General features: G+C 39.3%; 1 protein-coding gene across 2 annotated transcripts in view; it reads right to left on the bottom strand.

The window, feature by feature from the left end:
• Nucleotides 1-12,061, bottom strand: part of ghra (growth hormone receptor a) — a 153,260-nt gene that overhangs the window by 65,299 nt on the left and 75,900 nt on the right. The window lies entirely within an intron of this gene.

Below are 12,061 nucleotides of genomic sequence, written 5' to 3'. Positions count from 1 at the left end.
AATTATATTCCATAATATGGTGAAGGAGAAATTAAGCTTGCAAGACACATTAACACAGAAAGATGGACGGACATAGAGTATAAAGGGTGATTCACCCTACCCCCTACTGAACTTTTGTTTGCAGTGTCCACAATGCCATAATCTCACCTCCACCTAGGTCCCATGCCAACACACTCCCTACACACAAGAACACAAACCGGCTCCAACTGCCAAAATGACCACAGGGACATTCACGTCCACTGAACCACACCAGAAGTCTAGGGTAATGCTACCACTATCAGGGCAGTGGATAATTTGCTATAATGAAGATATTAAAGAGTAGTTAACCTACGTAAAGTCATCCCAAAACAGTCAGTAAATAATAATGACTGAATCCTTTAATGGAGTGATTATATAACAACTGAGTGGATCCTTGTCATTTGATTGGTGCTTTGTTTGTCACATGACATGGATTATTCGTTCCATTTGCGTTGGTTCCATTTACTGTGCAAATTTGGTTCCATACTTTTTGTACCACTGCACGCTGCGAACCCCGCCCATGCACACACTAGTGGGGGCGGCGTTTAGCTAAACATGGCGGAGGTTGTTTTGCTGACGGACAATAATTTGAACAAGCTAACTGCCGGTGTTAATTCTTCTAACACACACACACAAAACATCCACGACACAGTAAGCCGTTTGGAGACATGAAGACCTGTTCGGATGAAAACCTGGACAAATTTCTGACACAATTTTTCGCTGGACTGAGGAAGTACACAGTCTTTTTTTTCTTGCATCACAGACTACATCTGTTTTTCCAAGTTGACAGAAAACAATTTTGGACTCCTATTTAAAGTTTGTGTTGGACTGTTGATGTCAAAGCACCAGTGAGAACACCAAAATGTAAGTTGCTTTACTGTTGTTTATAAATTAATATAATATCAAATGACAAAGATCTATTTTAGCCATTATAGAAAACAAAAAATAAGGAATGATTTTACTAAAGCTGGGCAATGATTATGAATTTTAATCGAGATTAATCACGATTTCCACAATTAATCGCGATTAATCACACTGTTATACGCAAAATCCAAAAATGAATTCAAAAGAAATGTATAGCACAATTTTATTTTAAATGTTCTGCCATATAAACAAAAGCATGGGGGGAGCCAGGGGGTGCTAGAGGGCGCTAGAGCTCCCCCTGGATTTGTCATAGCACTCCCACAGCACCTCCAAGAAATTCCTCATTTATTATTTTAGTTTAATTTCATCCCATGTTTTTCAGGCCTTGTCAACACTGCAACTGAACTTCTCATATACAATCTTTTTCTTTGTCATCTTCAAAAAGTGTTCCATTCAAGAAATATCTCCTGTTATATGGCTGGGGGGGCCTGGCTGCCGGGTTGTTTCTGTTTTTTGGTTTTCCTCCCAGGTGGCGTGCGTTTGGGACTGAGTGGCTGTGTTGCTGAGGCTGTCAGGACCTCACCCTGATCACCTGCGACTCGTCAGGACTCACAGCTGTGGTGCATCTGGATGGATTGGAACATGTTGGCATTTAAGACTGGAGTGCACAGTGTGTATTTGCCAGAGACTCGACCTTGTGACCAGACGGGTGAGATCGTCGTCTCGGGAGCCATCTCATCAACAGCGGATGCTGAGAACGTCCAGGTTTGATGCACAGTCTGTGAAAGAGGAGGGGGTGAGGTTTCACGCTCGTCAGCACACTTCCTGTGGTACGTTAGATTTTGTGACTAACATTTATACAGTCAGTAAATGTGGTGTCCCTCACACCTTATTATATTGAGCTGTACGTTAGTCATGTATCAGCTTTCACTGCAGTGGAGTTTTGGGAACTGATTGTTCCATGCCTGCAGGTTGGGAAGCTGATCAGTAATCAAGCCAGGAAGTGTTTGCTGTTTGTACACCTTTAAGTGTTCTGTGTGTAGAGTGTGGACTCACATAATGGTTCCTTCTTTCACAGACTCGGTTGTTGCGGCCACCTGGGGGGTGTCGGCGGGGTCCTTGGGTCCGAAACAGCTTTTGGCTCCGGACCGTTAGCGCTGCTGGGAGCGCACCACGCCAGGCCGCACCTTTTGTTATTATATTATCACTGTTATGTATTAAATTCAGTTAGCCTTTGTACCGTGCTCTGCTTATTTCATACTGGGTCCTTCAAACGCTGGTCGGTTCTCCGAGCTGCGTCCGACACATAACAATCTCCATTGTCACAGATCCAGTGAAACTGCATGAAAATGCTGTAGTACATATGCCAGGCCCGTACATAATGCTGTAACGCTTATACAAAAAATGGAGAAGACGTGGAGCTAACGATGAAAGCTAAAACTTTAGAAGCCGACTCACAGATTAAATAAAGTCTTTTAATCTGACCTGTTCCCAGGATTCATCATCACAGATGAAATCTGTTCTCCACATGACACCCTTGTTTTGGAAGATGGTATCTGGAAATGGATTAATTTCTTATGATTTAAGTTACTTGTTATGAGGTTTTTTAAGGGGTTTTTAAGAAGTCCCTCAGTGTCTGTCTGCTCTGGGTGAGTTTCTCAACCTGCATTGTCCCACCACCAAGAAGAAAAAACAAAACAAAATATGCTAAATTACACTGTAAAATTATCCAGTAATGTCCAGCAATCCCCAGTGAGAGCAACAGCAGGTGCACGTTCGAAAGTTGTGGCTTTTGCAGTCCTCTCCTTTATGGTGCATCGTGAGGGAATCTCATACGTGCCACCATTTGTTGCAATTCTCAGAACGTCTCTCAGACCGACGTTTTCCACACTAGTCGGCCTGCAGTCTGTAGCAATCCATTTCGCTGTCGCATTTTCAATTTTCTCTTGCCTTGGTTTATCAATAGTTATTATTAATATAATAGTTTCCTCACAGCAGTGGATGGAAAAGAAATTATAGACATTGTGAATAATTGTAAATATAAAACATCTACCGATTTAAATGAAATTGATATGGTGGTGGTAAAACAGGTCATTGAATGAATTGTAGAACCATTAACATACATCTGTAACTTATCATTTCAAACCGGTAAATTTCCCAATCAAATGAAAATAGCTAAGGTTGTGCCGCTGTATAAGACTGGGGATAGACACCACTTCACCAATTATAGACCTGTTTCTTTGCTTCCACAATTTTCCAAATTATTAGAAAAGTTATTCAATAATAGATTAGACAAATTCATAAATAAACATAAATTACTTACTGATAGTCAATATGGATTCAGAGCACATAGTTCAACATCACTTGCATTAATAGAATCAGTTGAGGAGATTACAAACGCCATAGACCACAAATTACATTCAGTTGGAATATTTATAGACCTTAAAAAGGCTTTTGATACAATCAATCATGACATATTAATCAGTAAACTTGAACAGTATGGGATTAGGGGGTTGGTGTTGCACTGGGTGAGAAGCTACTTAAGTAACAGAAAACAGTTTGTGAAGTTGGGGGAATATACATCATCATGCTTGGACAATGCTTGTGGCGTCAGTATTGGGTCCAAAACTGTTTCTAATTTATATAAATGATATTGTCAATGTTTCCAAAATATTAAAATTAGTATTATTTGCAGATGACACAAGCATTTTTTGTTCAGGGGGGGATTTGCAGGAGTTACTGAGGAGGATCAGTATAGAAATGGGAAAATTGAAAATATGGTTTGACAGAAACAAATTATCATTAAACTTAAGTAAAATAAAATACATGTTATTTGGCTATTGTAATACAGACATACAGGTTCAGTTACAAGTCGAGGGGGTAGATATTGAAAGGGTACATGAAAATAAGTTTCTGGGGGTGATAATAGATGATAAGATAAACTGGAAGACTCATATAAAACATATACAAAGTAAACTGTCAAGAAGCATTTCAGTTCTAAACAAAGCGAAACATATTCTGGACCACAACTCACTCCGCATTCTTTACTGCTCACTGGTTTTACCATATTTACAGTACTGTGCAGAGGTATGGGGTAATACTTATAAAGGTACAACACAATCACTATCAGTAATGCAGAAAAGAGCTATAAGAATTATTCATAATACTGGCTATAGAGATCATACAAATCCACTATTTTTACAATCCAAATTCTTAAAATTCACAGACTTGGTTCATTTTCAAACAGTACAAATCGTGTATAAAGCAATAAACAATTTACTTCCAGCAAATATTAAAAATGTTTTTTAACAGATCAGGGAATTGCAGTCTGAGGGGGAAATTTAATTTAAAGCATCAGTGGGCACGAACAACATTAAAAGGTTTCTGTATTTCTGTCTGTGGGGTGAGGATGTGGAACAGATTGGGAGTGGGGCTCAAGCAATGTCCAAGCATGAACCAGTTCAAACAGCGGTACAAAAATATGGTTTTTTTCTAGGTATAGGGAGGAGGAAGGGTAATGAGGGTTAGGGTGTTTTTGTTTTTTGCTTCGGCTTGTAAATATATAGTATTTTGTATGTAAGTAGGTATGTTTAGGTGTATATTTATGTTTGTGTATATATGTGTGTATATGTGTATATATATATGTGTATGTATATATATGTATATGTGTGTGTATATGTATATATATGTATATATATGTGTATGTATGTTGATGGATATATATATATATATATATATATATATATATATATATATATATATATATATATATATATATATATCGGTTTAGGTGTGGTTGTGGGGAAGAAGGGGTAGGGATAAATAAGCTGATGCTTCACCCTACCCCTTTTCGGACATGTTGGGTACACAGTAGGAACTTTTTTGTTGTTGTCTTTACTGATCTATCTTGTAATTGGGTGATTCTTTAACTACGGGCACTATTGGCCTTGTAAATGTAATTTCCACCACACCATTGCCTTACAATATAAAGCGCCTTGGGGCAACTGTTTGTTGTGATTTGGCGCTATATACATGTGCTCTGATGTTACTGTTTATCTCCATAGAAACTACCCACACAACCTTTCATACAAACTTTTTAAAGGGACATTATTGTTGTGGTGGAAATTACGGCAATAGTGTGGGACAACTACATTTCGTTTAAAAAAATCACAACAGTTGTATGACATTGAATACCCCAATTATGTTTTGATTATTTTACTGATATTTTATTCAGAGATATTTTAAAACATTAGAAAAAACGTTTGTTTACTATTCATTTTTATCATTGAAGATCATAAGTCTGGGTGTGGGACAAGCACAAAACGGCAATATTTGCATATAATGATGCTGAAAAAAGGTGAAAAAGTAATCATAGACTACTAGGACAAATTTCTTAAAACACTTTCATTGTAAAGATAACTATAAAAGTGTGAAATTTCCCCTTTTTTCTTTTTTTCATAAAATATGATCAAGGGACATAAAAGTGCCCGTAGTCTAAGAATCACCCAATTGTTGTTGTATCAAATGTTCAAAATAAATAGTTTTCATTCATTCATTCATTCATTCATAGTTCTCCCACATGCTGCATCTAACGTAGTCTGCCGAAGCCTCGTGCCACAGTGTGTTTCGTTGAATGATTTGCTGGTATGAGCTGTGTGTGCTACATTTAGGTGATATTTAAGACTCGAAGTACTTCGCTGATAAAAAAAACAACTGCGTTAATGTGCAATAAAAAAAATTGTCGGTGTTAATTAATGTGTTAATGCGATAACTTGCCAAGTTTTTACATTCTTTCAATGGAACGAATATTTAATTTGGTGAAACAGTCGTACCATCAAACTCATAAACATTCATTATTTGTACAATAACTCATCCTGTCTCCCCTTCTAGTTTGACGTAAAACTTGCAGAAGTAAAAGACTGCCTCAAGTTCAAAGTATCCTTTTGACAAAGTTTGTCTCATAGAGGACAAAATCCACAGTGAAGAAAATCCTACGAATGGCAGCAACAATAAAAAAAAAGGTTTTGTTTTTAAGATGCTATGACAAAAAAAATTGCTATTACTCATGTGAATAAAATGTACAGTTAAAGAATAGGAGCACTTTAAATAAATATTCATTTCACAGGTGGCAGCTGCATGCCAACACCTTTCCCATATTCCTAGTGCCTTCAACCATTTTTGATTGTTATGTTCAGGGAAATTATAAGATTAAAGGAAAATATTTTGATATTCCAAACTAGGCCTCTTGGATAGATTCAGGGATTTTGGAGATGTGGTAAAACATATGAAATGCATATTTGGCCCATTTTTCTCAGCCACAGCATTCTTTCACCTAATTATTTCAAATGGTTCTTTGACAAGAGGATTAGCTGGCGGAACACTCTGCATCCTGTCCCTGGACTTTCAATTTAATTTCAATTTATTAATTTATATAGCGCCAACTCATGACAAAGTCACCCCATGGCGCTTCACATAATTCATAACAACACAAAATAATTTAAAATCAAAATTAAAATTAAAAAAGCACAATAAAAAGATAAAACACAACAGAATAAAAAGAAATTACAAAGCAAACATAAAAACAATTTAGATTAATGATAAGACAGTCTAAAAAAGTGGGTCTTCAGTCTTGATTTAAAAGTCTCCATCGTGTCAGACTGCCTAATAACAGCAGGTAGATCGTTCCAAAGAGTCCGACCACGGTAGGAGAAGGCTCTATACCCCACAGAGTTCTTGTTCACCCTCGGAACACACAGAAGCCCCTGCACCCCACAAAGGCAAGGGCCGCGCAGGTATGTAGGGCTTAACCAAGTCTGCCAGGTAGGAAGGTGCCAGTCCGTGAACAATTTTATAAACCAACAATAAGACTTTAAATCTGATCTGACAGAAACCGGTAGCCAATGAAGGGATGCCAGAATGGGTGTAATGTGGTCAAACCTTCTACTTTGTGTCAAAAGTCTGGCAGCAACATTCTGTACCAATTGAAGTCCCCGAATGCTAGACTGCAGCAGGCCAAAAAATAAAGCATTACAATAATCCAGTCTGGAAGAAATAAACGCATGTATCAAAGTCTCAGCATCAGCCATAGACAGGATGGGACGAATCCTCGCCATGTTTCGCAGATGGAAGAAGGCAGTCCTCGCAGTGTCTCTAATGTGGGAGCCAAAAGACAATGTAGGATCGAAAAGTACTCCAAGATTCCTCACTTTGTCCGTATGATGCACAACACACAAACCCAAATTAAGCGCCAGCTGGTCAAATTGATGCTGATGTCTGGCTGGACCAAGAACCATCATTTCAGCTTTATCAGAATTCAAGAGTAGGAAATTACTAGACAACCAACTTCTCACAGATATAAGGCAATCTTCTAAGGCTTTTATATGGGCAAGATTACCAGCAGTTACCAGCATGTACAATTGGGTATCATCAGCATAATAATGAAAGGCAATCCCGTAATGCCACAGAATATGCCCAAGGGGCGCTATATAAAGTGAGAAAAGCAAGGGGCCTAACACAGATCCCTTTGGGTCCCTAATTTCATTTCACCAAGGCCAGAAGTAGTGTTGTTATACACAACACAATAAGAACGACTGGACAAGTATGACGTCAGCCAAGCAAGAACACTTCCAGTAATCCCAAAGTAATTTTCCAGCCTATCAAGTAAAACACGATGATCCACAGTATCAAACGCAGCACTAAGATCCAAAAGCACTAAACCCATTGTGGTGTCCGAATTCTTTGACAGAGAAGCCCCAGTCATATATTTACTGAAGCTCTATTGATCATTATCCTGTCTGACAGGCCAAACCAGGAAAAGGTGGCATTTGCTCAACACCAAAACGTTCTGGGTGTATCTGAGCAAACACCTTTCTGCAACTGATGTCTGACATAACACTTGATAACACGTGTCAACAACAGAATGCTCACAAAAGCCAAATCACATCTGTTAATATTTAATGAACTGCATGGATGTGCACTAATAACTTCATGAAGAGTGATTCATAAAACACTAGCAGAAATACCTCCTAGTTAGAATGCATAATGCAAGAGATTGAAACAAAACAAAATGCAATATCTAAATTATATACGTCAGAAAATGAATTGTTTTTTGAATGACTTTTCAGTTTTTGTGTGTGTGTGTGTGGGGGGGGAAACAATGGTTACTGGCATCATCTTTGAACATACTGTTACACAATATTCTGTTCAAGCAAATAAAAACATCGTCGGTCAAATACATGCAAGATCAACACTCATAGTTTAAATATGTGTTTATTGTCTTTCTGAAATCATCATCTTCATTATCATGTTGCAACAATTGCCTGCTTGGCCAGAAGAAGCTGCTACTTACAGATACTGTGGGTTTTTTTTTTTTTTACAACCCCAATTCCAATGAAGTTGGGACATTGTGTAATATGTAAATAAAAACAGAATACAATGATTTGCAAATCCTCTTCAACCTATATTCATTTGAATACACCACAAAGACAAGATATTTAATGTTCAAACTGATAAACATTTGCAAAGATTTGCTCATTTTGAAATGGATGCAACACGTTTCAAAAAAGCTGGGACAGTGGTATCTTTACCACTGTGTTACATCACCTTTCCTTCTAACAACACTCAATAAGTGTTTGGGAACTGAGGACACTAATTGTTGAAGCTTTGTAGGTGGAATTCTTTCCCATTCTTGCTTGATGTACGACTTCAGTTGTTCAACAGTCCCCTTTCAATGGGCGACAGGTCTGGACTGCAGGCAGGCCAGTCTAGTACCCGCACCCTTTTACTATGAAGCCACGCTGTTGTAACATGTACAGAATGTGGCTTGGCACTGTCTTGCTGAAATAAGCAGGGATGTCCCTGAAAAAGACTTTGCTTGGATGGCAGCATGTGTTGCTCCAAAACCTGGATGTACCTTTCAGCATTGATGGTGCCATCACAGATGTGTAAGTTGCCCATGCCATGGGCACTAACACACCCCCATACCATCACAGATGCCTTCTTTTGAACTTTGCGCTGGTAAAAATCTGGATGTTTTTTCCTCTTTTGTCCAGAGGACACGATGTCCATGATTTCCAAAAACAATCTGAAATGTGGACTCATCAGACCACAGCACACTTTTCTACTTTGCGTCTGTCCATTTCAAATGAGCTTGGGCCCAGAGAAGGCGGTGGCGTTTCTGGATGTTGTTGATGTATGGCTTTCGCTTTGCATGGTAGAGTTTTAACTTGCACTTGCAGATGTAGCGACAAACTGTGTTAACTGACAATGGTTGTCTGAAGTGTTCCTAAGCCCACGCGGTAAGATCCTTTACACAATGATGTCGGTGTTTAATGCAGTGCTGCCTGAGGGATCGAAGGTCAGGGGCATTCAATGTTGGTTTTCGGCCTTGCGGCTTATGTGTAGAAAAGTTGTCCAGATTCTCTGAATTTTCCGATTATGGACTGTAGATGATGGAATCCCTAAATTCCTTGCAATTGAATGTTGAGAAACATTGTTCTTAAACAGTTGGACTATTTTTCACACAGTTGTTCACAAAGTGGTGATTCTCACCCCAGCTTTGCTTGTGAATGGCTGAGACTTTTGGGGATGCTCCTTTTATACCCAATCATGACACTCACAATTAGTGTCCTCAGTTTCCAAATGCTTATTGAGTGTTGTTAGAAGGAAAGGTGATGTAACACAGTGGTACACATACCACTGTCCCAGCTTTTTTGAATTGTGTTGCAGGCATCCATTTCAAAACGAGCAAATATTTGCACAAAAACAAAAATGTTTATCAGTTTGAACATTAAATATCTTGTCTTCGTGATGTATTCAATTGAATATAGGTTGAAGAGGATTTGCAAATCATTGTATTCTGTTTTCATTTACATTTCACACAACGTCCCAACTTCATTGGAATTGGGGTTGTAGCATTTTATTACAAATACCTGTAATAATATAGATTGGGTGGTTAATTCACTGAATGGATTATCTAAAGACCCTGTCGCACCTTGACGATTTAACCACCATATGCCGACCGTATGAAAAAATGCTGGAATATGTGGGCATACGTGTAATAAGTTATGGGTACTTTTTTTTAAACAAGATAAGAGCATGTTGAAGCAGTTATACGTCCTAATACACTGAGGACTTCGAAAAAGTTTGGGCATGGTGAAAATTTACGCATGCCAGCGTATGTCTCACGTGTGGGACATAAGTCATGGATAAGTTATACGATTGTTGACACATGTTTCTTGTAATTTACTCACAAGTCAAAGTACATCCATTAATGCTGTCCACTGATTGGCTGAAAGCTGCATCCTCATGCAAATGAGTGTTTCAAATATTAAACCATTCACACGTTGTAAATATAAAGTCTTACCTGTTCATTTCAACATCACAGTCTCATGAAAAAGATTTATTCACATAAAGCCTCCTTGGACAACAACATCTGAAAATACTTTAATTCCTTGTCGTGACTGAAGAAATGTTTGTATGTGACAGCGACCCTTTGCGCACTTGGCTCCATCAAATCATGGTTTCGACAGCGGCCCTTTGCGCACTTGGCTCCATCAAATCATGGTTTCGACAGTGGCCCTTTGCGCACCTGGCTCCATCAGATCATGGTTTTGACAGCGGCCCTTTGCGCACTTGGCTCCATCAGATCATGGTTTTGACAGCGGCCCTTTGCGCACTTGGCTCCATCAGATCATGGTTTTGACAGCGGCCCTTTGCGCACCTGGCTCCATCAGATCATGGTTTTGACAGCGGCCCTTTGCGCACTTGGCTCCATCAAATCATGGTTTCGACAGCGGCCCTTTGCGGACTTGGCTCCATCAAATCATGGTTTGTGCGCCGGAGGTTGTCCATCAAGCAGCTGAGTTGAGTTGCAGCGCTTGGTGTGGCACCGTGTCCCATCTGCTACAGCTACTGCAGGTGAATCCGTTGCTGTCTGCTGTCAGTGCAACCTTAATCCTCTCCCCCACCTGGCTTCTCTTTGCTCCACAAGAAGTTGAAAGTCACCACGCCTCATTCATTAAAGGCATCAGTCGATTCTGTCTGCACATGATGAAATTAAAAACTCATGATCCACAAAAAACAACAAAAAAATAAATAAAAATGTTCAAATTACTCATTTTGTCTCCGTGTGGAGCAGAGATACCACGTGACACTGTGCGCGCTCGATGCGTCAATATTTAAGTGTTCCACCTGCCAAACAAACAGGTTCTCCTGGCAGTGGAAATGCAAACTAAGCCAGACTTAACTGTACTGACATGTATAATACCATGCAGCACCGAGCCGAACCACTCGGTGGAAACGGGGCTGTCAGTGTATGCTGGTTAAGTCACCAAGGTGTGACGGGTACATTAACTATTATACGTACACCATTGTATGACAGCGTTTTTAATACAGTCAGCAAGCACAGGTTGAATTGTCAAGGTGTGATGGGGCCTTAAGATGTGTGCGTGTGCACGCCAGTGTTTCTGTTGAGTTAAATTATTGGGTGATGTAATCTTAGATGCTAAAAGTGTAAGCCAAACCATTATGAGAACCATCACTCAGCACCCCCAAAATACGATGTAATAAACACCCAAACTGAGATCAGCCTGTTAGCTGAGCTTGTTTCTAAGATGCCAACAGTGTTAGAGTTTGTAGCAGCTACATCAGATGAAGTTAACTCGTGATTAATGAAGAAATAAGTGGGTCATAGTTTTTAATGGCAACACCAAAGCAAAACCATGATGAGAACCACCGCTCAGCCCCACTAAATATGATATAATAAACAAATGAACTATGATTAGCCTGTTAGCTGAGCTTGTCTGTGTTCAGGCTTCATTTTTCCTGCCCAGATCATAAATGGGCTCACCCTCGATCCACCTCTTTACCCATCTATCATCACCTTCCTAAAATAATGGCCTATGTCATGTTTTGGAAAATATGACTTAGGCCGTGACGATATGGCTTATTCTCAAGGTCGGTCATCCAGGCATTTAGCCTCTAGCGGCGTGTTTTGTTGGTGAAAACACTGCCAAGCTCAATACAAATACATGTAATCTGGTCACTTTTCAAAGGCGTCAGACTCGTCAATAAAGTCAATTTAGTGTACAAAGGTTCATTTCAGTGCATTTCTAAATCTCACCGTTCCAGGTAACGAGAGCCATCAGCTGGCTGTTCGAAGCAAGTTAGAGACTAAAGA

Source organism: Thalassophryne amazonica, chromosome 5 (genome assembly GCF_902500255.1).
Source record: "Thalassophryne amazonica chromosome 5, fThaAma1.1, whole genome shotgun sequence".
Classification (NCBI taxonomy): domain Eukaryota; kingdom Metazoa; phylum Chordata; class Actinopteri; order Batrachoidiformes; family Batrachoididae; genus Thalassophryne; species Thalassophryne amazonica.
Note: the sequence above shows the minus strand (reverse complement) of the source record. Positions and strands in the feature narration are given on the sequence as shown.